Below are 23,484 nucleotides of genomic sequence, written 5' to 3' on the forward strand. Positions count from 1 at the left end.
AAAACGCTACTGTGGGCTACATTACTGCAGTAATCACTGTTGACACTAATCTGTAACCTAGAAAACTGAATGAACAGTAATCTTTTATATTGTAGTCACACTGATTGGAATATTCCTATCGTAGTCATCATACTGGAGATAATGTGACTATTTCTGAGGGAGGATGACTGTGGTGCAGCTGAAACAAATAGGCCTAAATGTAGGTTTAAGTGAGTTTTTCATTATTAACTGCGTATATTCTGAATGTGTTTTGACAGTATTGATAAAATACAAAATTAGTAAGATTTTATTAATGGAAAATAGACGTTTAAAACTTTACAGTCAGTTTGAACCCATAGACACATTTTCCACTGCAAAAAATAAAAATAATAGGCTAACCTACAGGGTGTGACTGTGACTGCACAGTCACAGGTTCATGAGTAAACTGTGTCTTATATTTGATCTATACCTCTTTTCTTGCTACCGGCATTTTGTCCCGTTGGGTACAGCTTATTAAATATAGCCTTCCTATTTAAAATAAATGTAATGGGCTGTAGGAGAATTCCAGCACTTTATCATTTATTAAGGAAAGTCCAGTCTGGTAAATGATGAATGAGCAACCCTGTATGAAAAGTACTAATGTTAGTTATTGACTCCTTCCTCCACTCCCGTTTTTTAGAGCCTATCATGGTCCGCGTTGGCACACACTCATATTTCTAGCTCCACTCGATTAAAATGGAGCGTAGTATCGGAGCTCCATTGATGCCTTTTTCAATCAACTCTGTTTCCCACCTCAGGCTCAATCAACTCAGAGCTCAGAGATAACCTCAGAGTTTGTTAAGCCTGCTTTCTGAAACAGGGCCCTGGTCTGGTATTATTTTGGCCTTGTCTGCTGTGTTCTGTTTGATACTAGTTCAGTCTGTTTTCCCTGGAAAGTTTCTAGTCTGTAATCTGTATGATTAGTTTTTGTCTGTTCTGTTTTCTAGCGTGTTTGTTTCTTTTCTTGTGTTAGTTGCCAGTGCCTTGTGTTAAGTGTTCAGTCTGCTTGTTTCATGTTCTGTTTAGTTTTCATCTATTGAGTGTTCAGTTTGTGTTCTGCATTTTGGTTTGGTCCTGGTCTGTCTCATGCTTAACTTCCTGGTTTATTTTGTAATAGTTAGCATCTGGTGTTCTAGTCATGCTTGGTTTCTGTCTGCCTTGGTTTAATGTCACCTTGCCTGTGTGAGAGTCTGTCTAATTTCATGTCCTCCACCTGGTCTTGGTCCCACCCTGCTCGTTACCTGGTGTTTAAATGTTTGCTTGTTCTGTTCAGTCTTTGTTGCATCTTCGTCGCTTGTTGAATTTTCTGTCCTGCCTCTGTGTTTCCCTCATTTTTAGATAACTCTGCCTGCTTGAATTTACCTCATTTGTTTGGACTTGTAAGCCGTTTCTTTGTTAATAAATTCCTTGTACTGCATCCTCGCTTGTGTCTTCATTTGGGTCCACACCTCCACCACACCTGTGACTGCACCCAGCCTTTACCTTGACAACGCTAGTGACAGACACTTGCACCCATTCACCATAGCAATGGGAAATGCCTCCTCGTCCGAGGCCCCTCTAACCTGCGGTGTTCATCAAGGCTCCATCCTTGGCCTCTTGCTATTTTGTGTGTATGTGCTGCCATTAGGCCAGATCAGTCACAAGATCCAGTACCACTGTCCCATTAAAAACAACTGATGAATGTGATTTTAACCATCTTTTATCCTGTATGGGTGACATTAAGTCATGGATGTCCCAAAACCTTATCCAGCTTAATGACAATAAAACAGAAATCAATATTTTTGGCACCCCAAAGTATGTCACTATTTGCCAGCTAGGCTGTGCAGTGAATAAACCTCATTCCCCAACACCTTAAGAGACGCACTAGTGTCAGACACTAATGCCCATGACCTCCTCGTTAGCAGCGGACAGCTCACGTTTAACTCAAGTCAGTGGAAATCAGCAGCAGTGACGAGTGAAGAAAAAATCCTGCACCGTATTTTATTTGATGTTGTTTTATTGACTTTAATTGAAAAAATCAAATGTATTCGAATGATTTCATGTTTTTTTGTTGCAACCTTAAAAGTTGCAAAACAAAAGATGATTGCGGACCACTTTCAACATTCTTTCACTGAAAAAAAATCATGTAACAAATGTTATGAAAGCAACATGTTTGAGTTAAAATAAGGGAAGCACAATATATAGGTTGATGTTATAATATTTGCGAATTTTTTAGAAAGTAAAATAGTTATTTTAATCTTAAAGGCTTCTTTTATTGTCATTTTTTCAATTACAATTATCAGTTATCTGTAAAAAAATTATATCCTAAAAGTCATATCCTCCTCAAGGATGCAACGCTGCATCCCACTATCTCCCTGATCTCTTTCCAAGGATTATATCTTTTCATGTTGTTGTAATCGCAACAGAATCAATTGTGCAAATGGGTAACGGCACACACTTTCAGGCAGCTTCTCCTTGAAGACATTCAGGTTGTTGTGCACGGTTGTACACTGAAAAAGAGAGCTTGGGAGAAATGGATTACTGTTCAAAACTTTCTTTCACACCTCCACACACAAGGCGTCACAGCATGAGGTGGGCATGATTGTCAGATTGTCTGTTTCAGAACGGATGCAGCCTCACCCCCAGTTCTGCCATTGAAAGGTTTTTTTTTTTCAGACACTGTTAGACCAACCAACAAGCACTTAATTTGAAGCAAACTGAGGCCTTGAAACCATATCTTTTTGTCTGTCACTAGCCTTGGTCTATGACATTGTGTTGATTTTCACTGACTTTAAATGCAATTGCTGTGAGGTTTTCCCATTTTAAAACCAATATACTCCGTGGTTACCGCTTGAACAAATCGATGGCCTTTTCACACTTGGCCATGATGCTTGCTGAGATCCTGCCCACATTTCTGAGTGCTCAAGTACTCGTGAATGACATGCAGCCCTATTGTCTGAAGCCATCTGATGGGCTCTTCAGTGCGGTTAATAGATGATCAATCCCATATGTCTTTAAATGTTCAATGACTAGAAAATAAAGCTGGCATACTTATGACGGAATACAAAAATTAAGATTTCCCTGGCACATAATTCAATAAAGAAAAAACTTTGCATAATGAGTATTTTATTTGTCTGATTCATGATTCGAAAATTTAGTAAGTAATTGAAATATTTTTTTAATCCTGTGGTTTCACATCAAATTAAGTGTGGACAGCAGTCCTAATTTGAACTGCTTGGTGAGAAGCTTAGCATTGCTGCATTGTGATGACTGACTTTGTGCTGTGCAGCAACAATAATCACAGTCCCATCATGCACAGCAGTGATGATCATAATTGTTGAGTGTCATCGTGATTAATAGATTTTAATCAGGTAATCAAAAGCCACACCTGCTCAGATGATTTCTTCATTGTTTGATTTATTTGTAGCATTCTTAATCTGATGCTCCACCTCTGCTGTCTGTTATCAGAAACTCTCCAGCAGCCTCTGCCATCGTGACTCGCATCTCCTCCTCTGGCCTCTTCAGAGTTGAGCAAACACACAACATTATGGTGATCAATAATACTCCACAGCACTGTTCTATTATATCATAAACTAATTTCATGCACTTTAAACAAAGTGGAGGTGAGCACTGTAGATGGAATTGTTTCATCACAGCCAAGCAAGCAAAATGCAGTCCATGAATATTAATCACATGCAGTATACATGTGCACACAGTTACACACGTATAGTACATGTGAAGTCTAACACAATAAAAACATGCACAGATGCTTGTTAATATTATGTTTACTATTATATGTATATATGTATATTGATACACTGACTGTGTGCACAAACTTCCTTAAATAATTATATCGTATCTTATCAACTACTGGCCAGATTACCATATAAATATTCAAGGTCCCCAGAAGATGATTCCTTGGGATTTGGATGCCCCTTTCACCTTTTGTATAGTGCAACAAACTGTTCTAACTAACTTGCCATCATGTCAAAACCTTGATAAGCACACAGTTTGATCATATACTGTACACTAACTTAAAATCCAACGGTTGGATTTCCATCAGTTTTGCTGTTTCCAGAGTATGTACAGGTGCATCTCAGAAAGTTAATATTTAAAAGAAAGTTATTTTCCCCCCATAATTTAAGTCAAAAAGTGAAACTGTCATATATTCTAGATTCATTACACAAAGTGAAATATTTCAGGGCTTCTCTTTGTTTTAATCTTGATGAAGTCAAGTCTTGCTGGAAAAGCAAATCAGCCTCTCCATAAAGTTTGTCAGCAGATGGAAGCATGAAGTGTTTTAAAATCTCCTGGTAGATGCTGCATTGACTCTGGACTTGATAGAACACAATGGACAAACACCAGCAGATGGCATGGCACCCCAAATCATCACTGACTGTGGGAACTTCACACTGGACTTAAAGCAACTCGCCTCAGTCCACTCCTTGTGAAGCTCCCCCAAGTTCTTGAATCAGCTTTGCTTGAAAATCCTCTCAAGGCTGCGGTTATCCCTGTTGCTTGAGAACCCTTTCCTACCGCACTTTAACCTTCTGTCAACTTTCCATGAATATGTTTTGATACAGCACTCTGCAACCCGCCAGCCCTTTCAGCAATGACCTTCTGTGACTTACCTCCTTGTGGAGGGGGTCAATGAGTGTCTTCTGGACAACAGTCAAGTCAGAAGTCTTCCCCATGAATGTGGTTTTGTGTACCGAAACAGATTGAGAGATTTAAGGCTCTTCTCAGGTCAACATTTCTATAATATATATACTTTATTAAATTACTCTAATATTGTAAATTATGAATTTTTGATTCCCATGAGCTATAAGCTGTACAAAAAAGGCCTGAAATATTTCACTATGTAATGAGATGGACCCAGGGCTGGACAATAAAACAATAATTATCGCAATATAATAACTTTCAATAACAATATAACCAATGGTTAATAAATAACCAATAAATGTTTATTTACTTGAATCATACACGAATTAGGACTTCATATTTTTATTGAGATGCTTATTTCGTTGAGGATAAAGGACTGAAAAAAAGCTTTTACTTAATTTTTCTAATTCATAACAAGACAAAGATTTTATCAAAATAATTGTTTTGAATTTTCTGCCTCGGATTTGTGAAGTGATCCACTGTTTGGCATCAAGTGTTGCCCATAAAGAAAAGATTAAACAACAATTAACCATCAGGTTTCTTCAACTTTCACTCAGGAGCAAAAATCAGCCTTTAAACTCGAAAGAAATAAAGATTCGATACTCATCGTGATAATTATCGATATCGAAAGATATGAAACTTTTTATCGCGATAACATTTTTGGCTGTATCGTCCAGCCCTAGATGGACCTGTAATGTATTTGTCGCCTTCCATACCCCACATAGTCCATTCAATGTATCCTAGAAAGCGGTTTGAAAAGTAGTGTACAACCGATGGTCACTAACCAAGCCCTCTTTACCATCATGCAATGTGCTGATAGGAAAAAAACAACAACAACAAAAAAAACAGTCCACCAACTGATTGACCGACAGCAATGATGTATCAGATGTATCAAAATAATGATCAGAGTAGTGCCCGACATTGTTGTGTTCCTTATGCAGGTGAGCTTACTACAGTATATCGTCCTCTAGTTACAACTTCCTATATAGGTGTTAGAGTGTAATGAATGATTTCAGACACAGCCACTGACATTAGTAAATAAATTGAGCCCTTAATTTTAGTAGCTCTTAACAGACATCATTCCCCACAAGCCTGAGAACAGTTGCAAGTCACTTATTTGACAGAGTGAGGCCAGTCAACCTCCAACAACAGCATCTTTTTTCTTTTTTCTTTTTTTTTTTAAAGATGGTGAACATAAGGAGAAGGAAGGATACAAATCGCATATAATGTGCAATGGCTCATCCTGGGATCCTGGGAGCTGTAGTTTTGTAGTAACACAGTGGTGTTTAATTTTGTTCAAATCACATTATCTTAGGATATGTATTGTAAGCCAATGGAACGCATTTCACTGAAAGAAAACCACGATGGCAGATTTCATTAAAATGCAAGCTAGGGGAACAGCGCTCTAGCTATGTGATGACTTCTACTAGCTCTAGGAATTATGACGACATTAAATGATTCAGCACCTCACGATTTAAGCCCAGTGCCAAAGTTCAATGCCAATGCAGGAAGTAGTGAGGCAGAAAGTGACGGTGTAGAGTTCAGGGCACTGGATGAACATGTAGCGGAAAGTTGAAAGTTATTCATATTACAAATCTGCCGGTATCCGTTTAGTTTATGTTTTATTTACCTAATCATAGTAATGCCGTTACGGAAGTAAGTCAGGAGGGAATGATATTCCCGTTCATATTTTTATAGGGGGAAATTGCTTATAGCTGTTTTACACTGTTTCTAAAGTGTGCTGCTTAAACGCACCACAAATCCTGCCCACTCAAATAACCACCCGTGGGTCCTGGTGACTCACTATATTGAAAACCTATCAACATCACTGAAGCTGTCAAGAAGCTCATCAATGTTGATGGTGGTGGTTTGCAGTCTTATTTATTGTTGGCATCTGTCACATATCCTGTTTAGATAATGTAGCGTTAATCTTGATTATTTGACAATTCATGTGTTTATTGTTGGAGGACGACAATACAGTGGTGAGGAAAGCAGGGCAGGAGAGAGGAGAGGAGACAGTATGAGAGCAGCAGAGCAGAGAATAGTAGGGGGACATGTTTTTGGAAGCTGAATAAGCTGCGTCAAGTCTGTGGTCAAGAAAATTAAGGGAAAATTTGGTTTGTAGCAAACCCACCGTCCCCAACACACATTATACTGTTAGCACATTCAAATGTATCGTTTTCACATCATCTGTGAGTCTTAGGATAACATCAGAGCCACATTTATCTGCCACTGATCAGATGCATCAGTGTCATGAAGAAGCAACAGCAGATGGCACTGGTTAATGTCTGCTACTCTCTTCTTCGTTGCTGTTCCATTTATTTGCTCTGTTCGGTAAACATTGGTGTTTGGCTGCCCTGTGTGAGGCAAATCAGCTCCCGTCTAGTGTGATGAAAAGTGACATAAATAGATTTGGTCTGAAAGGTTTCCTTTCCTGTGATTAAGAGCCTCACAGGATGCAGTGAGAATCCTGATTCTAATAAATTTGCTTTCCATATGCAAACCAGCCGCAAAACAAACTCATCAATTTCACATCAGCTTTCATTTAGCTTAATGGCCAGCCATTAACAAAACCAATTGCCTCCCTCTGGTTGTCCCTCACCGTGTTTCTATGAGTTATCAGAGCACATGGAATATGTACACACATACACACACCAACGTGCTCTTTCTGACGTTACTTACCAAGCAGCTCTGTATTTGTTGCTGCACCAGATGGTAGAGTTACCAGCACTTACTCTGGGATAAGAAGCATGAGGAATTTATATCACGTCTTAGAGTCTGGTACAATACATCTCAATGCATTTCAATAATGTTGCACCTCGGAGATGGTGCAGTGAGCAGCCATGCAAAGGAGGCTGTCATGAATAAACACATTTTTTAACGTAGACTTAAAGACGTAACAGCGGTGCTCCTGATAGAATTATAGCCTGTAAGCCGCAGGCTTGCTCGATTCTGAAATTGCTCCTGTCTTCACTCCTTCTAGTTTTAAAGTGTTGGATGAAAGGAGATGGCTGTGGATGGAGGGTGGCTGATTGTGTCCACTGTGTTATCCGTTTGTTTTTACAGACAATTGTATTGCATTTTCCCTTTTATTGGACATATAACAGTAAAGTAAAGAATTGTAAATAATAGTAATAAATAATAAAATAATAGTAAAGAGTGACAGGAAATATGGGGAGAGAGATGGCAGTGTGGTGTTTAAAACAACAGTCATACGAAAGCAAAATAAGACTTATGGTGGCCAAGTGTCAGATGTATCTTAAAGCTGTGTTACCATAAATCAGAGCAGGAGAGATGACACATTTTGACGGCCTGTTGCAAATGAAAAATTAAACAGAAAGCAGACAAGATCCTGAGTTTTATTACTTAATCCAAGCTTGCTGCTGTAATATGTGTTTTTTCATGGTATACAGTAAACAACCCTGTCTCCTCAGAAGTCTGTTAATTTACTGCAACAGAAAATATGTTTAAAGAAACAAAAATCTATGCAGTTTACATTTCTGTATCAAATGAATAAAGGGATTTTTTTAATGAGAGTGTGTGTAATGTTCTAATCTGTCCACCTTTACTCCCCAGCCACAACTCCCACTTACCTATTCCTCCGGGATCAGCAGCTCCATTTCCGGCCTCCCGACCGGCGTTCACCTCTGATCCTGAGCCCACGCAGCTGGGCCGAGACTGCCTCTCCCCTGAGGAACGTGTGCGCCGGCGTATATTTGGCACATATATCTACTTCGGAGAGGGAGGTCACTTCGACGTCTTGTGTCCCACCCGTCCAAAAGGGCCAGCTCTTCAATAGGTGTGGGTATATTGAGGAGCCCGTATCAGGTACCCACATGAGCACTCACTTCGCCAACTTCCTGCTACCTTGTGCTCCCCTCAGCTTTCCCTTCAACTCCTTGCACTGGTTGATTCAGGGGCTAAGGGAAATGTCATCAACCTGGAATTAGCCTATCTGGTTTCCCTGTAGAACCGCTTCTGGAGACTAGTACTGCTAGGGCCCTAGATGGTCAAATTTTGGCTCACGTCACCCACATCAGAGCCCCCTTTTAGTTGATTTTTTTTCTGGTAACCATAGTGAGGAAGTAGCCTTCAAGCTAATCTCAGCCCCTCAGAGCCCTGTGATTTTTGGTTACCCCTGGTTAAAGCTCCATAATCCCCACATTGATTGGTCAATCTGTAGCATTCTTAGCTGGAGCTCTTTCCACCTGCTTACACTCTGCCCTGCCCCCTGATAAGCATTGTTGGGACTTGCCCAGCATTGAACCCCCTGAGGGCACTCATTTGGTTAATAGTATTCATTTGAGAAGAATTGTTTAGTGATTTATATCTGTCCTTTGTTTCTCTACATGCTGCTGCTGTTGAGTCATCTGCCAAAGGGGGTACTGGAGTTTGAGACTGCCTTTTATACTCCACTGCAGGAAGTGGAGGGAACCAACTCCTGGCAGTGGGCAGAGGGACTCTGAACTACAGAAATCTTAATAACACAGCAGCATGTGAATATTTGTTTGTTAGATTAAAATTGGGTTTCAGTAGTGTTTGTTTGTTTAGTATTTTCTTATGGTTGGTTGTTGGGTTTATTTTGGGTATTTTTAATTGTAGTCAGTTAAGTTTTCTCCCCTTTGTGTTTGGTGTAGGCTAGCCTGTGTGTATATATACCCATCAGTTTGTGTCATTAAGAAGGTCAGGTTTGTTATGTTCAGACTTATGTTGTCAAGTAAAGATCCACTTTGAGTAATTCTGTTGATACCTTTTTTGTGTAATATGGTTTGAAGCTTTATTTGATTTGTTGGCTAAATAAAGCCTAAACTTTACAAATCCCTGACCTTGTGTCCCTACCTTTACTGTTTGGTCCCTGACAAACACCCATTGGTCACTTCGAGTTCCAGGTGATGCCCTTTGGTTTAACCAACACCCCGACTGTCTTTCATAATCTGGTAAATGATGTACTCTGTGATTTTTCTCAACCATTTTGTTTTTGTCTACCTTGATGATATTTAGATTTTTTTTTTTTTTTTTTCAGAGATTGCTCAGAGCATACATCCCATGTGTGTCAGGTCCTGCAGCAGCTTCTGGAGAACAGGCTGTACGTCAAGGCGGAGAAGTTCCACTCCAGTTACGTGAGTTTTTTGGCTTACATATTTGGTTGCGGGCAGATGAAGGCAGATCCAAGCAAGGTCCAGGCGGTCGTGGAGTGGCCAGAACCAACCACCAGGAAGCACTTACAACAATTCCTGAGGTTCACCAACTTCTGTAGATTGATCCGAGACCTTTAACCAAATTAACTTACTTTAAGTCCCCTTTTTTGTGGTCACCAGAAGCCCAACCCATCTTTACCAACCTTAAGACTCTGTTCACCTCAGCCCCCATCCTAGTTCACCCAGACCCTGACAAAAAATTCATCGTGGAAGTTGATGCATCTGACAGTGGGGTGGGGGGAGTGTCACAGCGTTCGGACCCAGACCAGAAACTACACGCCTGTACTTTTTTTTTTTTTTTTTTTTCTCCTGTCGTATCAGCCCCGCAGAGAGGAACTACAATGTTGGGAACAGGGAACTTTTGGCTGTGAAGTTAGCCTTAGAAGAGTGGCGTCATTGGCTAGAGGGGACTAAGCTACCTTTTTATAGTCTGGACTGATCATAAGAATCTAGCCTACATATATATGAAAAGGCTAAACTCTTGCCAAGCTTTTCTCTCTCCTACAGACCAGGCTCATGTCTATGAGAATTCACCGCACCTTCCACGTGTCTCAGTTTAAAATCTGTGATATCCAGCCCCTTGTGCCCTGCAACAGGCTCCCTCCTCTCGCCCGGCCTACACTGTCCCGCACCTTGACCGCGCTGCCTGGGGGGTAGGGGATTGCAATACCTTGTGGACAGGAAGGATTATGGTTCTGAGGAACGGCAGTGGGTCCCCCGCTCTTTCATCCTCGATGCCGGTTAAGTTAGGGCTTTCCATCAGGCTCATCCTGACAAGCTCGGGAGGGTCGCCAGGAGGCTCCCGTAAGGGAGGGGGTACTGTCAGGAGTGGCTTTGCCTTCTCCTCATCCTCTCGTTTCTTGTGTTTTCCACTCCCTGCTGTCTGTCAGTCTGTGTGTGTTTTGGGGGCGAGTCATCTTGGCTCTCCTCTCCAGTACACCACCTGCAGCTCTACTCACCTGAGGTTCCTCAGCAATCAACCCACTCTGTTAAAACCCCAGCTCTACAGTCACTCCCTGCCAGTTAACCTACTGTGGTAACGTGCGTTCTGGTCCTCTGAGTTTTAGTCTTGCTTGCCTTTTTTTGCTAACACCTGTTTCCCTTTGCCTGTCTATAGTGAGAGACCTCAGGGAGTTTGGAGACACTGCCTGCCAGCTTAGAGAGAGCCCCGTCTTTGCAACAATCCCAAATACACCAGACTCCCGCCCCGTCCAGCCCACTAAGTGTCCCCCCAGTCCTGTACCGGAGTTCTAAACAAACCTGTATTAACATTCATCTGCTTCCTGGTCCGCTTTGAATCCTTTAAACTGAAACCTAACAATCTCATCCTTTCAAATCTGAACTAAATCAATATTATCAGCTCATTAGAATAGGCCTTGAATTATATTGTGTTAACAAAAATCTGTATCATTTTGTGTTGAATTGTGAACCATGTATCTACATATTGAACTGTATTAAAGGAATTGGACAACTCCAATAGAGACTTCGATAGGGTATAGGCACATTCAAGTGATTAAGCTCGATCAGAACATTAGACCCTGCTTTCTTCCATGTCTGAGCCACTTCACACATCTTCTACCACTTAGATACTTAATGAGACTTGTCAGCAGGAGTCAAAGCGCTTGTATGACGACTGTTTCAGTGGTAGTTATTTCACTCAAAGCTGTTACTGCCGCATTTTTTACCTACAGTATTTGTCAGCACTGAACCATACTGTAGCAGTGTTTATTTTTTTTCTGTGTAACAACAAGCGTGAGGTTATGAAGTGCAAGCAGCCATAAAGCATTTACTGCACCGTTGGCAGTTGAGTTAGATGATGTGGCTTGAATGTACCATCGGCATCTGTGCAGGTCTGACAGATTCTGATCCTCTGCAAACAAGCCTGGGAGATTGTCTGTGTATCAGCTTGTGTGTCTCTGGGTACAAAATAATGAACGTTCTTAAAATATGAAAAAAATAACAGAAATGCAGAGAGCTAAATCAACTTTTTTTTTCAGAAAGGGTCCAAGAAAACTAAACATGCGCTTTAAAGATGTACTACTTATTTCAGGGTTGCTGTTTTTGATTGCATTAGTGTGTCTACCATTTCTACATACTATTACTGAACAGTGTACTGAGGCAGGATAAGGCTATGGTGGTAGTAGTGAAAGGACTAAGAGACTGGTCTGTTTTTATGGACTGCCTGGTTAACTGAGTACTGTATGACAGTGAATGACTAACCTTAACCCCTCTGGTCTGTCGACCACAACCACGGCAAGTTCCTCCGCAAATACGGAGAGGACAAACTCAACTGTCAGTCTCCACAAGTTCTCTGAATTACTACAAAGCTGTTTGTGAATAGTAGTTTATATTCAAGTATCTTCATTCAAATGTACCTTTTTAATATACCAACACATGTCATACCAAAACGTAAAGATAGATATCACAGGTATCATGACCCCTTATGTCGTAGCAGTTTTTATTAAATAAATGGATCCCTGTTTAGTTTGTGTAATGCACACACACAAGGGTGACGTGAAACACATTACATTACTGTTCCACTGATCTACAGGTACCGGCACTGAACATTCTGATTCTGTGTTTTGAACATCACTGACCCCAAATTTCCTTTGTGTTTGAAACATGCCTCCTATATATTCTTAGCAAGAGTAAAATAATTAAACTAACACAATGGTACATTATTTTTATTTATATATATATATAAAGATTTGAGAGATATTGCTTTTTTTTTTCCAGTGGAAAGGCTCTGTGCCAAGAGCTAATGACAGCTTCATTCATGTATGACTACATTCGATGAATCACCTGCCCACTGATCTGAGTAACCTGATTCAGAGAGGGAGGGGCCTGTATATCATGAGTAGAGGAAACCGGGAATGGTTGTAACATTTTTGACATTTCTGCCTGTATCTCGGAGCTCTTTTAAGCCACTGTGTTCAAAATATGATACCAACTAGTTACATAAGTCTGCAATTAAATGGTCTAACCAAAATCTCTGCAACAGACAGAAAATGCATTTTTTTGTCTCAAACACAAGGAGGAAAACATTACAAGTAACCACACAGTTTGTTGTAACATCCCCTGGGGTGCAATGTAAGACTATGTAATAAGGAAAATGAGAAAAACATGATAAAGAAAGCTAGTGAACAGGATAACATTTAAAAAAAATGTGCACCAACTTAATATTAGTGTATGAGTTTGTGCTTGTTTGTCCTGTATCGTCACAGTGGTGACAAACACGGGCCCACAGAGAAGCCTACAGGTCTTACACTAACATTTGAACATTATAAAAAAAAAAAAAATTAAATATTAGTGTGTGTGTCAGACACATACTGAAATAAAAAAAAATATATATCCAACTAAACATTTTCTTGGAGTAGGTTGTAACATTTTCATTGTTGTGATAACTAACTCAAACTCGGGAGCCATGAACTAGCTTACCTTACTGTGCATTCAGACCAAATGCAAATTTAATTCTAGTAACGCTTTTCTCGCAGGCGTTTTATTGCTGGACTACTGCCAAGTGTTCACACACAACGCAATAACGCAAATAAACACAACCTGCAATTACTGCAGCTGTATGAACCCAAAGTAAATTTTTTGCTGTGTCATTAAATTGCAATAAACAGATCAAACTGAAGCCAAAATAACTACAATATGATGGAGATTTGTTAAACATGTGAATTCATGCAACAACTTTTAAAATGTTTGTTTTCTGAAAGGAGTTTGGATCGATCAGGGCTATGCTATGCTAACTTGCTCACAGTAAAGTATGATAGCTGGAATAAAGTTTCTGCGTAATGTCAAGTTTTGTCTGGTTTTTATATAAATATGATGTAGTAGTCCAACAGATCTCTGGGTGCCCTCTATTGAACTCTATGGGTACTACCTCCTCCAATCACATGCACGCACTTGCCCACTGAAATTTTATCGTGCACGTAGCCAACCAATAGGAAGTCGCTACTGATACGTGCGTGACATATAAATAGCAGTGTCCCTACTGCCTCAGCATCCAATCGGCTCTTCAGCAGACGACGTCAGAGCGGCAGGGCTCATTGGTAGAGGGCTCCGCCTGTGCTTATGGAACTAGGGTTAACATATCGTAACCTTTGTTCTATCTCACACAGGCACCGCTCTCTACTGGACTCTATGGGTACAGTGTGTGGAGCCGGATGACTGTCTGCCCCAGCCACGACAAGCAAAAAGTCCACCATGCCAACCCGGTCGGCCACAGGCTGGCCAAGGCCCCGATCACCACATCACCTAGTGACAGAAAGGTGGGACATTCCTGAGAAGGTCGCTGGACCGATAGGGGCTTGGCCTGACCATTAACACCTGGACTGCCCTGACTTCTCATTGGAACGTCAGGCACTGCCAGTGTATGTTCCCCCTCTACACCCAGTAGTCACTAGATCGTCACTTTTCTTAGGTCACACTTGCGAGCAGGATCCTGAGAAGGAGCATGGACCATGGATTGGACTCCGCCCTGTCTGTTGATGTACACGCTGGAGGAAATGCACCACCACACTAGAAACACAACCTGGAGTGGATTGTGGATGTGTGGTGTGCGGCCCCCTCGGCTCTTCTCAGGGAGCCACAACACTCACTGCACTCCCCGGCAGGTCCCTCCCCATCCAGTGAGAGACCCATCTATGAAGACTGGCACAACATGAGGGAGGTCTAGGATGGCATGAAAACCATCACAGGCAGCAAGACGAAGTGCAGTATTGCAGGAGAGGGGGATGCTGGGAGAGTAAACCAGCTAAACCAGTTTTTTAACAGCTCCCACAACCAGCGATGGCCCACTTCACACCCCCATGTCCATCCCCTCCCTCAATGCCACCACCCTGTCCATCACCACCTCAGACTGCAGACCACCCCCACCCTCCACACACATGGACAGTTCAACACCCCTCCCCACCACCATCACCAAGGATCAGGTGAGCAGAGAGCTGAGGAGGCTCCGTCCAAGGAAAGCAGCGGGCTCAGACAGAGTGTCCAAGGATGCTTAAAGCCTGTTCTGCTGAACTGGGGGAGCCACTCCAGCATGTCTTCAACCTGAGCCTGCAGCTGGGGAGGGTCCCAGTGCTCTGGAAGACTTCATTTTCATGAAAAAACACCACTTCAGACCAGTAGCACTGACATCACACATCATGAAGACCTCTGAACAGCTGCTGCTACATGTCCTCAGACCCCAGGTTCACCATGCACAAGACCCACTGCAGTTTGGATACCAGGAGAAGGTGGGCGTGGAGGATGCCATCCTCTATATGCTCCACAGGGCCTACTCGCATCTGGACAAGGTGAGCGGCACTGTGAGAATGGTGTTTTTTGATTTCTCCTGTGCCTTCGACTGAGGGACAAGCTGACAGAGATGAGGGTGGACCCACGCTTGGTGAGATGAATTACGGATTACCTCACAGTACGTCACACTGAAGGGCCACAAGTCAGCAGCACCGGAGCACCACAGGGGACCGTTCTCTCTCCCGTCCTCTTCACCTTGTACACATCTGACTTCCAGTATAACACCGGGCTCTGCCACATGCAGAAATACTCAGACGATACTGTGATAGTTGGCTACATCAAGGATGGACAGGAGGAGGAGTATAGGAGTCTGGTAGAGGACTTTGTGATGTGGTGCAGGACCAACCATCTGCAGCTGAACACCTCCAAGACCAAGGAGATGGTGGTGGACTTCAGAAGGAAGAAACCACATCTCCAACCTGTGTCCATCAAGGGGGTCGATTACCAGTCTGTGGTGGCCAGCGTCCTCTTTTATGCTGTAGTTTGCTGGGGAGGAAGCAGCAAGAAGAGAGACGACTTTCGACTGGACAGACTGGTGAGGAGAGCTGGCTCAGTGGTGGGCTCAAAGCTGGACTCTCTAGTCCAGTATGGACAAACTGCTGTCCATACTGGACAACGCCCACCACCCTCTGCACAACACCTTCATCGGGCAGAAGAGTGTGTTCAGTGGCAGACTGCTGTCCCAGCCCAGCTCCACCAACAGACTTAAAAACTCTTTCGTCCCCCTGGCCATCAGACTGTACAACAGCTCCTAGTCATGGCAGGGAGGACAATAGACAAAAGAACAATTTCTACCTCCATCTGCACTCCATTTGCACTGTTTACTGTTTTTGCACTGTTTTACTTTGGCTACTGTGTTAGAAGTTATGTTAATTTTAATTCTATTTTATTATAGGTTTAATGTATGTATGTTTCGTATGCTACTGGATACTTGAATTTCCCTCGGGATAAATAAAGTATCTATCTATCTAAGTGCACGATAAAATTTCAGTGGGCAAGTGCATGTGTGTGATTGGAGGAGGTAGTACCCATAGAGTGCAGTAGAGGGCGGAGCTTGTGTGAGATGCTCAGTTACCTAGCTGACTAATATCATGCTTTGTAGTACAGGCCTCTGGAGTCACGGCTGTGGCCATGGCACACAGACAGTAAGTCAGTAACGCTATTTAACTTTTAATAACTCATCACTGACTTGGGATTCAAATGTTTGACCCATCCATCCACCCCTTCCATCTCCTTACACAGACTGTGTCACTCTTTATGCTACATCACATTTGTCCATTTTTTCCACCTTTGCTACCATCATACGGCCACTAGAGGTCACAGCCACAATAAATGTAAATATGGGTCATGATAAACTGGTTGAACAAACATTTACAATTGTTTTTCTGGTAAGGACAGGCTGTTTTCATTCTGCAAAGGGAAGAATAATTTGGATTCTTTTCAAAATGTTTATTATTGAGCCCTTTTTTCTACTATTGCTGTTTTTTAAAAGTTACATATTGTATTATACCACCATTAGTTGTCTTTTTAATTCAATGCTGTTTTGCAGCTTCCACACAGTGTAATGTTTTGTTGATCTACAGAGTGACAGCAGAATGTTGCTTTAGTCGTGTTTTTGTTGCAACTCCAACAATTTCAACAGGCCCCACCTCTGCCACATTGTGTTGATTTCAAAAAGACAGAAAAACAACTAAGTGCAAGAATGTCACTGCGCCCAGACAATCAAGATCATTTTCAACCTGCACATTTGGAGCAAAACAGAAATTTGTGTTGGGTTTTACTGTTTTTTTTTTTAACCAGCCCTGTACTTGAAACCTGAAAGAGACCCAGACATATGATTTTCTCTGTCATATCATTCCTTTTTACCGTTGAAAAGGTCAGTCAGAACTGAGGCACACAAGGCAGCAATTTTCCCATCAGTGGCTGTCAGGTGCACCACCCACATCTCACCGGGATACCTGGTGAGGGGCAGCCTCCTCCACAGAGCCCACCACCACAGAGACCTGTCAGTCAGCCGGACCTCCGCTCAGTCTGCTGCAGCCTACACACTCACTGCATGAAACTTTGAGCCTGAAAACTCACTGAAGGAAGGTGTTTGGGAAAATAATGACAAGCTCTGGGTACATTGTCTTAGTCGCTCTTTTGTTCTTTACACCCTCTGATATAAAGTTTTTCCGATTGGAGAAACAAACAAAAGATGCTTTGTTGAAGTTCAGACATGAGTGGGCTCATGTTGCTAACCATGGAGGATTGTAGGGGATGTCATGGAATAAGGAGAGAGAGATAGAGCTGACTGAGTCAGTTTACATAAAGTACACTTCCCCTATTTAAATGACAATTATGTGTCACTAAAAGGTTAAGGAATAATCAACCCAGTATGTGCTTGGAGTTGTGTTCATTTTGAAAGATTCTGCAGGGCCTGATTTATGTTCAAACTGATATTGAAAGATAAATATGGGGAATCACATGTCAAACAGATATATTGAGAAGGATCATGTTAAAGTGATAAAATGACAAGTCAACACACAGTCCAATTTGAATAAGGTATGCAATATATAGAAATTCTTTAAAAAAAGATAGCTAATAATATAATAAAACAAATAGCATTGATTATGACATCTATATTGGGGAGACTAAACAACCACTACACAAACGCATGGCTCAACACAGAAGGGCCAACTCCTCAGGTCAAGACTCTGCAGTCTACTTACATCTGAAGGACAGAGGACACTCGTTTGAGGACCACCAGGTGCACATTTTAGACAGAGAAGATGGATGGTTTGAAAGAGGTGTCAAGGAAGCATCTACACCAGGGTGGAGAAGCCGTCATTGAACAGAGGAGGGGGTCTACGCCACCACTTATCCCCCACTTACAATGCTGTCCTTTCATCACTTCCCAGGAAACTCAACAAACGTAACCTATTGGCCTCAGGTGAAGATACCAACGATGGTCGTTCAGTCTTGGCCACCGGTAGTCCTAACGACTGTAACGACTGTCGTCACAGCAACCAGGAACACTAATGAACCAGCGGTATCGATGACCCTGGCAAACGACCCCACTGAGGTTAAATAGCTGAGTTTCCCTGCCAGTCAGTCAGAACTGAAGAAGTCCTTTGGATGAGGGACGAAACGTCTTCCAGTATCTTCAACCAAGTCCAGTTGCCCTTGACTTTAACCTTCGTTGGACTCACAGATCAACTTGTCTCCATATCAGAAAGAATGGTTTTAAAATCATTCAAAGAGACCGCTTGCTGAAGTTTAAGTTGGAATCCTTAAGATTTCATTCCTGGTTGATTTGCAGATACCTGTGGTTACTGGTGGTAACAGCAAATGCAGTTTAATACTACAGGTCCCAGAACTATTGGGTTCAGCAAAACAAATTATTGTCATTTTGATAAAAAAGTGAGGCAGTAATTGGCCTTTTTCCATCATTCTGTGAGCATCCATGATCCATTTTTATGCTGCACACAGCACGAGTCTGTCAACAGCAGGGAACAGTGAAAGGAGCTGGTTACCTCTCTGAGAAGTTAGAGGTGTGTAGCTTGTTGCCTGCAGCTCTTCATTTAAGATCACACTGGGGCTGCTCCTTCTTGTTCCATTATTCCCTGCAATATCTCAAACTGATCTGCAAAAAAAAAAAAAAAATGACATTGTTTTGTAAATGCATTTTTGATGAAAGATAGCATAGGTAGTTTAAGTGCTAAAGTTTGCTGACAGACTCATTGCATTTCCTGTGAATTAGGTTGCAGCTCACTCAATACTGGACCAATTTCAAAAAATGCTGTCCCAATTTATCCCATAAACACAAAAACATTGAAAAATATGGTCCAGGCAGAAAAATACTGAAATCACCCTTTAATACAGAATTTTTTCCAGCAAAGTCACAACAGATACCCAGTTCGTAATACTGCAAATATATAAATATTGCAATACTTTCATCAATAGGCCATCGGCTAAATCAACATTGTGTTACCTCATTCGGTGAGAGACAGTGACTTAACAGACATAGTAAAGTTTACACCAAAGCTTCACAACAATGAGTTTAAAATTTCAACTACTTGCAAAAATACTGTGGTCTGCAATATTTAAACCTGCCAGTTTATGCCAGTGGGACTGGACAAGACGCTGTGTATCGTAACCGTATTGCTTAGAATTTCTGCCTTCTCGGAAACTGGAAGTCAGAGTATCATCTGTAAAATTTCACTCTTATGGCGTTTACTGTGTAAACTCTAGATAATGGACGCTCTCTTTCTTGGAATTCTTGGACCCACCTCGCGCTGTCAGTCGCAGCCAGTTTGTGACCCAGCGGTAATAAAACTGGTAGAGATTTGCAATATAAAAATGTAACTCTAAAAACTGAGGCACAGCCTTGCTCGGTTTGGGACTGTGAGCTGCACGTCATCGGAGGATCTGAAGTTAACATGTATGTGGATTTGTGGTGAGATTTCTGCTTGATCACACATGTTGTTGGTTAGTTTTGTTTTCCACCTGTGCACCATTGTCTTATCCGTTTCTGTGTCAGTCAGACGGTCTGAAGGGGATACTACCATCGGAGCAATAACGTAGCTTAATGCACAGCCGAGTATAGGGCAGGTAATCAAAATCATTATGAATTCTCATTAAATGATGACATTGTTCTTGTAATATTACTTTTTTTCAACATATCAGAACATAGATATGTGAGAGAGATTCTGATGATGTGCAGAACGTTTTGAACATGAGCAGAAAACCTGCAGAAATACAAGAGCTATTACAGTTCATTTATAAATGTAAATTAAAATAATTAATTTAATTAAAATTTATTCATTCATCATCGAGGTGAAATGGTACCACATGCACATTTAAAGACGTCACTTCCCCAAACAAAGACACAAAGAGAAGGGAAGCCTACATCATGTGTGTTGACTCAGCAGGGATAATATTCCATGAGAAAAGTTGATCTACAGGAGAATACATATTTAAAAGCAATAAAGAATACCTGAGAGCTGCACTGCATTATAGTCTATTATATTTTGAATTGCCACCTGCCGCCTGAATTTTGTTTCTCTCTTTATATAAATTAAAACATTTCCACCATAAATTGGTTCAGAAAAGGCAGAAATTGGAGCAGAAATTTTCACCAGAATGCAGGAAATTAAGTCTTTAATGCTCAAAATTTTATGGGGGAGGACCCTTCACTTACTAAGTGACCCATCCAGTATTGAAACTAAACTGTAGCTCTTGTATTTCAACAAAATGACCCCATAAATTTTATAGGATACTAGAAAACAGTCTCTGGGTTCACACATAGTTAGGGGATAAAGGGGAATGTTGACTCATTCATTCAAATATAATTTTTATTCATATGGATTTTTTGTTCCCTTGGAAAGTAATAAATCTGTTGTTTGATATTTAATGATGTGCTATTTTGATGATTTGATGATTCTGAAGTCTTTTGAGGACGAGGCTCAAGTCAAGTCTGATGTCACTGTGTGTGCGAAGTCAAACTCGACTCCCCATCTCTGCTAAAGTGTCAAAGAAAGTGTGTAGCGGTGTGTATTTGTAAATGTGGAAGTTTGTCTTTGTTTCAAAAATACTTATTTCTCCATTAATTAAATGACAACAATTGTAACATAATCCAGAGTTTTACAGAGTCATCCCTTGTCCACATTCTGCCTGGCGATACTGTTGAAAGATCTTCATCCTGGTTGTCTTCGACGCTGAGGTCTCATGCTTCACTTTAATTGACGCCACTGTGACTGATAAATTCAGTTATGCTTTTCTTGTTTCAGTGCGAGCTTCAGTCGGCTCAAGCAGACTCGCAGATCAAAGATTACTTTGGTTCAACTTTGACCTGTGAATTGTCTTCCATTAGGAACGATGTCGGGTTGATGCTTCATGTGTTTGTGTCACAGTCACGGCAGTGACTTCAGCCTTTTCCCTGTTTTTCCCCTTCCCTGGTCTACTGTGTGTGTTTTCTCTTTCTTTTCGTGTCTGTGCTGTGGGGGTGGGGATACTCTCTCCTGCTTACCTGCCAATGACACACCTGCCACTCATCAGCCCTGCAGTATATCAACCCCGGTTCTTCAGACACTCATCAGCTTCTGTCAGTTACTGTGGTAATTACCTTCAGGCCAAGTGTTTTCTGCCTCTGTGCAAGGCCATTTCTCCTTGTGCTACACGATCACGCTCACCTGCTTGCGTGCCCGCTCTCAGTCTGCAACACCAAACCAGCCACGCTAGTTTCATTCATTCATCAGCCCCCTGTCTTCCCCAGCAAGATCACTACTCTCTCTTTCCACATTCCCTTTCCCCCTTTACAATAAATAACCTTTTATTGCACTTTCAACTACCTGCTCTGAGTCTTCTTCCGGGACCTAAATCTGCCAAATCATAATAATTTTAGGAACAGAAGATTCATTGTATTGGTGGTTTGCCATCACCTCATTGTGTATTAATAATTTTCTTTTTTTTAAAAGCATTACAAACTGCAGCATCACAATCAAGAGTGATATCATATTTCTTTGGCAATTATGTTATTCCAACAACCACAAGAGTTTGCTAGTCCAGACAATGTATTATGGTGTTTTTTTATTACAGGATTTAGGGCCTCTCTCAGCCTCTTTGGAAATCTGTTTGGTCCTGTTAATTTAACTATACTTTATGAAAGCAGCTTTTGTCACGCTCTTTGTTCATCAATATATTACTAATTAACATTCATATGACTCACTGCCTGCCTGGTATTTAGTCACTTCAAAGTCCTTTTTAATGTAGTGTTTCTAATATTTTATTCTGGCACTGTACGTTCTCCCTCATATCCTTCATCTTTGCTCGTCTGTTTTGCATCTGTATGTTGTGTTTGTGTGTACCAAGGCCCATCATCACTGCGCTGGAGGGAAACTGACATGATCGCATTGATGATCTCACATAACTTCATCACGTCTCGCCCACCAGAGTAACACTGCTAATGGAGTCCTCTAGCAGGCGGAGGGGAGGAGAGAGGCAGGCTGTGGCCACACATGGGGAAGAGGATGAATGTATAAATAAATAATAAATAACTGATTTCTAAAAAGGAAGGGTCAGAGGGGAATAACAATAGTAAACACTACTAAAATAACTATTTGAAAATCCCCACAAGCTGCCCCCAGCTTTACAGTAGATGTATGTCTTCTAAAATCCCATATATTTGGAAGGCTGCAAATGGTATTCTGCTACATAAAGATGCTGATCCCGGAGACGTAATTGATTACTGTCAAAAGTCAAAACTGTTAAGCTAAGATCTTGGAGTGCTTGGTAAATTATCAGCTGCAGTAGTCAGAACTTGGACATTTCACGGCAAAATAACAGCTGAATTACTTATAATAAATTATATTGTCAACAATCATAACTGTGCTGAATTTATTGACTATTCTAAAGCATTTGACACATTTATATTAGGGCTTTCACTATAAAAAAAAAAAAAAAAAAGATTTATGAAGATATTGTGGCATGAATGCTGGCTGTTGAAGGGCTTGCGCTAAACTGAATCGCTGTCTTGAACAAATTTGAATATGAATGAAATATGAATGTGGAAGGTTTTAAGGATTGTTGAAAAGCTGACACTAAACTGCATTGCTGGCTTTAATTTGTCGCATTTGCCTTTTTTGTTGCAGACGAAATTGAAGCGTTCAAAATCCCCGGCTTTTTGCATAAGGTATACACTGAACAACAAAGTTGTTCTTAATGCTTTAATGGGTAATGTGACCTTACTTGTTATTATAGTTATTCTTTTAGAATTGTTTAGAGTGCTGGGCACATTCAAACTATCAAACAAAAATGTCAATAATTCATTGTTTTACAAATTTCACAAATGTATAAACCGGAGATTAGTTTACCTATTTTAAAAAAGGAAATCATAATGTCATGTACAGTGGGTACGGAAAGTATTCAGACCCCTTTAAATTTTTCACTCTTTGTTTCATTGCAGCCATTTTCCAAAAATCAAAAAAGTTCATTTTATTTCTCAGTAATGTACACTCAGCACCCCATCTTGACAGAAAAAAACAGAAATGTAGAAATTTTTGCAAATTTATTAAAAAAGAAACTGAAATATCACATGGTCATAAGTATTCAGACCCTTTGCTCAGTATTTAGTAGAAGCACCCTTTTGATCTAATACAGCCATGAGTCGTTTTGGGAAAGATGCAACAAGTTTTTCACATCTGGATTTGGGTATCCTCTGCCATTCCTCCTTGCAGATCCTCTCCAGTTCTGTCAGGTTGGATGGTAAACGTTGGTGGACAGCCATTTTCAGGTCTCTCCAGAGATGCTCAATTGGGTTTAAGTCAGGGCTCTGGCCGGGCCATTC

The 23,484-nt window shown here is 41.1% G+C and overlaps 1 long non-coding RNA gene across 1 annotated transcript; it reads right to left on the reverse strand.

The window, feature by feature from the left end:
* Positions 1–3,460: 3,460 nt before the first annotated feature.
* LOC123982486 lies at positions 3,461–9,009 on the reverse strand. Its single transcript, XR_006827985.1, has 3 exons — positions 8,253–9,009; positions 7,934–7,971; positions 3,461–3,516 (listed from the first exon to the last, which is right to left on the reverse strand). It is a non-coding gene; the product is annotated as an uncharacterized LOC123982486 (long non-coding RNA).
* Between the last annotated feature and the right edge of the window lie 14,475 nt (positions 9,010–23,484).

This window comes from Micropterus dolomieu, linkage group LG14 (assembly GCF_021292245.1).
Source record: "Micropterus dolomieu isolate WLL.071019.BEF.003 ecotype Adirondacks linkage group LG14, ASM2129224v1, whole genome shotgun sequence".
In the NCBI taxonomy this organism is placed as follows: domain Eukaryota; kingdom Metazoa; phylum Chordata; class Actinopteri; order Centrarchiformes; family Centrarchidae; genus Micropterus; species Micropterus dolomieu.